Raw genomic sequence first — 5,763 nt, 5'->3', positions numbered from 1 at the left:
GCCGCGGCTTAGCAGGCAGGGTCACCACCCGCTAGGCCAGATCGGTCGTCAAATAATAAGTTCAAACAGTTCAAATTATTCTGGGAACAGAACGAAACACTCTTAATCGCTCGGTTCGTTAAGTTATATGTGATTCCGCATGTTCAGCTCAAAGGGAAATCTGCTGAAGCAATTAAACCTCAATTTCTCCAGACGAAAACGTTTATTGTTCCAAACGGAATCCACAAATTGTAATATGCAATAATTATTAAAGTGGAAAATGATTCTCTTAGAACAAGTTCAATTATTTTCATAAGAAAATATTTTAACTTGTATTTTTAAGTAGTCACACTACTATTATATTAAAACATTAAATAAATGTCATATACAAAGAAAAAGTGACCAAGGCCTCCAAGTGTTCCAAGCTGGAATCGAACTAGCTTACTCCGTTTACCGGACGGATGCCTGAACCACTCAGCCATCGGTACACGAAGGCAAGGGTCGATGGCCGAGTGGTTCAGGCATCCGTCCGGTAAACGGAAAACGCTGGTTCGATTCCAGCTCGGAACACTTGGAGGCCTTGGTCACTTTTTCTTTGTATATGTTATTTATTTAATAATTGGAAAATTATTACTATAATCACGGGATGGCAATTTATTAGGCCTTTTATATCGCAAACAAATACATACCAGTATTGCTATCAGATTTTTTGTGATATACCAGCGGCTTCGCGCGGATATTATACGTATACAACGTCTCTGAACAAAACATTATCTAGGTACCTTAAAGTATGGTTTATAAATAATTATTACACCTTCGTTCAAGAGCTTTGTCCGCCATTATTTCTTCACCCAGCTCCAAAGAATTCTAAAACAAATTCAAATTCATCGAAACTTGAATACACATAATGAATGTCCCTTCAAAGGCCTGAATAATGTGACCACTTCCACCAAATTAAATCAGGAAAAGATTAAACAGCCAAACCAGCAAAGCTATCCGCGATATTATTATATATTTTTAACTCCAGGTCTGCCTTTACTAGTGAAGCGGCTTGGCTTCGCACGGGGATTAATATGTTTTATAGTAATTATTTTCTTTAAAAGCCCCGACTTCGCACGGGAAGTAAATCATAAAATGGTTATGGTAACTTTACCATAAAAAATAGACCTATGCCATCGCGAACAGTTTTGTAAACCAATAAAAGGGAGACTTCAGCACAAAATGGGTTGTTCAGAATTTAATTTCATAGAGCGTTCTTATGCTTAAGCGACGTTTATACTTCCAGATACATGTGGGAAGATCGGAAACACCGGGCGATATATATAGGACTAACTTTTGGCCCCGGCTTCGCTCGCGTTAAATTCGAAAATTGCGGAATTCTCCATACCTACTTCCACTACCCATTTTAGGAAACTGGGGGTTATAATATTAGTAGTAGATACCTTTTGCTTGAAACGGCACATATTAGATTTGTGCAGAGATAGATTTAGACAGCCTCGCTCTCGTTTTATACGCTTCTGTGAGCTATCTTTTTAATAATGCTGAATTGTTTTATTTGTGTGTGAGAGCTTATAATTTTTATTTTATTTTAATTATAATATTAGCTTAACTCTTTCAAATTTACAGCGCATTGGCCTATATGTATATAAATAAGTATGAGCTGTAATGTTGTAAATTTTCTTTGAATAAATAAATAAATAAAATAAAAATATTATTTGTTCCTTATATAAGGCCCACCCTGTATGGTATACTAGCTTTTGCCCGCGGCTTCGCTCGCGTTAGAAAGAGACAAAAAGTAGCCTATGTCACTCTCCATCCCTTCAACTATCTCCACTTAAAAATATCACGTCAATTCGTCGCTCCGTTTTGCCGTGAAAGACGGACAAACAAACAGGCACACACACTTTCCCATTTATAATATTAGTATAGATTAGCAATTATCATTAAAACTTACGAGTGTACAGTACGACTAAGCTTATGTAGCGGGTGCAAACCATTTGGAAAGTTTTCATAACATTGTTAAGTAATATGTTCTATAAGTTTTCTAACTGTGTTAGCTTAAACTCTAATAGAGGTTAATACTTTGGACAGCGTGTGTTTACCGCAGTGCAGATTAGAAGATTCTGTATATTTTTAGGGTTCCGTAGCTCGAAAGGAAAAAAACGGAACCACATTGTTGTCCGTTCGTATGTCAAGACCAAGACCTTTTTCTTAGGAACTCGTGGAGGTATTAAGCTGGAATTTATACTTAATACTCAGATTTATTGTCTCTTGAAGCTGTGAAAAAATCAAACTTTTAAGTCAATGCAATCAAAAGATACAGCTGTTTATGCCGCAAACTTTAATCAAAACCTACTAAAAAGTCTGTTTGATATCTCTTGAAGTTTTTAACTATAATAAACACAAATAATAAAATACAAATGATAAAATGTCAAAGTATTGTATTTTGTAAAAGGTTGAGATTGAGGTGATAGGCAAAGATTATTAAAAAAATATATATGTTGACACAAGTTATTGTTATTTTTATGACGTAAATATTGTAGGTGTACTTATTTTTTTTTACCTGAAAAACTCAGAGCAGCGGCATAACACTAACGACATTACCTGCAACAGAAAAAACAATACTTAACAAATATGTAATTAATTAAATTTGAACGATGAAAGATATGAAATTGCAACTTTAGCAGGAACATTCCGTCAGTTTAACAGGATGTAAGATGTCGAAACCTAATAATTTTAACCACGCATTTCTGAGACCAAAAGAAAGAATGTTATATGACTTTAAGAAAATTTTAGCAAAAAAGTTTTAATGCATGTTTTATTTTTATCTTTTCATATATATTTTTACATATAAAACTCCCGTGAGACTCATACATATTTACGACTTAATACGTGAGTAACCCGCTTAAAATATTTTTAAATATTTTTACATAAAAATTAAATGTAGAACTGGTACTTAAAATTAGTGATAAGTTTATGAACAAATTTTATTTCTTACTTGTAACTTTTTGACATCTATCAAGGAGAATAGTGATACTATGCCCCATAATGGCATCAACGCCGTTAAAAATGCATTTTGGACTGAGTATTATATGAGATGCGTAGCCTTGTTGATATCTGTGATGACTGTGATGGTGCCATCTCGCTCGCGCCCGAGCGCTGTTCAAGGTCAGGTAACGTTTCGAGTGATGTATGATGTGACATCTCAGTGAGATGTTACTTTCTCGGAAAAGTGATGCTGATGTGATATGGCATTACATTTTGAAGCACTGTTTCGCGCATGTCTACTGAGTAACAATAAGATGTTATTTTTTTAATTGGTATTCTCTGAAATTTCCATAAAAGTATTATAATATGACATTTCAGTCTTGAAGTGACCAACAGTACGCTTTAAAATTATTCGGTTTCCTCCCTCATATTACACAGTGTGGCCAAAGTTTGCATAACCAATATAATTAATACAATTGAAACTCTGTCAATATCCAAGATGAATGTCTAATGCCTTCCTAGAAACTTACCCACTAGTTTCACAGTCAGTTGAGTTAGACTCGGATTAACTGATATGTGTGAGATTAGTTCAAAATCAATGATTACGTACGTAGAAAAGAAATTGAAATGTCTTTATTGCCACAGAAACGAATTAACAAATTAGCAGGTAGGTACAAAAAAACTTAACTAATACTAAATTAAATCTAAGTACAGAATTTAGACTTTTAAGTTTAGTCTTAGTTTCTTATATAACTATTTAAATATGTTAAATAACTAAATAAATGTAGCTATTATTCTATCTTATATTAAACAATAATGTGGCAAATGGTTTTGGCGTCAGCATGATGCTGAGAATGCCAGCCCACACGGGTAACATATCGTTGTCTGAGTACCCACAACACAAGCCTTCTTGAGCTTACCGTGGGCCTTCATTTTAACACTTCAGCGCTGTTTTTCAGCCAGAATCAAATTCCCTTCGCACCTCCTCCTCGTAGGCTACCTATACGTTCAACATATATAGTCCCAAGCCTGCCAAACGGCCACATTTCAAAATTTTTGAGATTTTTGCAGATGCGGGTATATCGGGCGTAGAATCGTTCAAATTAAGACTTTAAATCCAAAAAAAAGTCTCCATCATCAATATCTCCACAAAAGTCATCAACTTCTTTCCTGCAATAATTTATTGCTCCTGTTAAACGGGGCACCCTGTGTCTCAGTTTCGTAATACTATGCAAGCTTTGTGGATCTGAACTAGTTAATAATACATAAGCAGAAGTTACAGAGAATAACTTAATAACCATGTTCAATTTCCATTCTAAGTTCCGAATTCAATTAATTATTTTGGTGGATTACAGATATGCCTCTGTAATATTTGACACAGTTTCTTGAAAAAATACTATTAAGACATTTAAATAACTTTATTTTTAAAAATAAATATCTTTTTTGTAAGAAATGACGCAATAGGTAAATTTTAGTCAATGTTACATCAACATAAAGTAAGTAATTAGCGTGATTTCTGTACGAAACTACTTTTTCTTTTAGTTTCGCAACAATAACACTTATTCGAAAGTCGATAGATACGAATATTTTTACGTAGTAAAAAAGTCTAACGAATAAAACGAAATTGTTTTGGACGAGTTCACTCCATTGTAGGCCACGTATTTGCCTTTGGCTAGTATGTGGTCAAGAGTAAGCCCATTCATATTAAAAAAAATGTGTTCATGAAGATTTTTTTTACTAAGTATTATAGTTCTTATATCTAACAACGTAAGAGATACACATTAAGTAGTAAACTTATCTGAAGACAGATAATTATGCAGATTGCAGTAAATAAGCAAACATAGAAACAACGAGATTGGTTTATTATAGTTACTTTCATAGCATCAAGTTTTATGGCTTTATACTACGGGGAAACGCTTCATATGTTTCCTTTGTTTTCACACAGCAAAAGCGTGCCAAATTAGATGAAAAATCAGGCTAAACGTGCGTACGAACTCCGTAAAAACAACTTTACTCGTTTAGTACCTATGAAAATAAAACCGGGAGCTATAAATAGAGATTGGATAGTCATAGTTTCAATCCGCTCTCACGGTTAGGCCTCTTTTATGGCCTAGCCCTGATTCCTATTCGCTTTGCTTGCCGAGCAGTGATCTCGGTTTGACAACAAGCGTAAACTCGTCTGATAGCAAACAATCACCCCTAGTTTATAAGCAGTAGGTACCTATAAACATAATCATAATATTTATTTCTAAGAATATGGTAGGTACAATTGAGGATGTTAACAAGTTTTATAGTGAGTACAGCATATTCTATGTGGCACATGGTGGCAAAATAATTCCCATTTCGAGTGTCAACACAATTTTTAACATAATTTCCAAGTAGGCACAAATATAAACAGATAAGAATGAAAAAAAGCCACATACATTAGATTTCTGTTTTAATTAAGTAGTAATTTTTAGTTACTTTTAAGTATTATGTTTATGTTGCTATTTATACCCTAGCAGGGTTCATGTTGAGACTGTACCTAATCTAAGATCATATTATGTGCATAGGTGTAAACATGAAACGTAATAAAATAATATGGAGAAAAATATTAAGAATTGAGAATATTTCAATCCGCTCAGACATTTTGATCCCTTGTGGCACAATCTATTGGTACTATAGTTTGTGCAAAATTTGTTTAAGAAACGTACGTTTTCCGCGCAATCAGAACAACATTGGCGTTCTAATATAATATGAAAACGACGTAAAAGCTATGAACTTCACCAGTATTTATAACCTTTAGGCGTGCGCCGG

At 34.1% G+C, this 5,763-nt stretch overlaps 1 non-coding gene across 1 annotated transcript; it reads left to right on the top strand.

The window, feature by feature from the left end:
- Positions 1-478: 478 nt before the first annotated feature.
- Trnat-ggu lies at positions 479-549 on the top strand. Its single transcript has one exon. It is a non-coding gene; the product is annotated as a tRNA-Thr (tRNA).
- The last annotated feature ends 5,214 nt before the right edge of the window (positions 550-5,763 follow it).

The sequence above is a fragment of the Leguminivora glycinivorella genome, chromosome 18, assembly GCF_023078275.1.
Source record: "Leguminivora glycinivorella isolate SPB_JAAS2020 chromosome 18, LegGlyc_1.1, whole genome shotgun sequence".
Classification (NCBI taxonomy): Eukaryota; Metazoa; Arthropoda; class Insecta; order Lepidoptera; family Tortricidae; genus Leguminivora; species Leguminivora glycinivorella.
The sequence above is the reverse complement of the archived record's forward strand: the minus strand, read 5'-3'. Positions and strand labels throughout refer to the sequence as shown.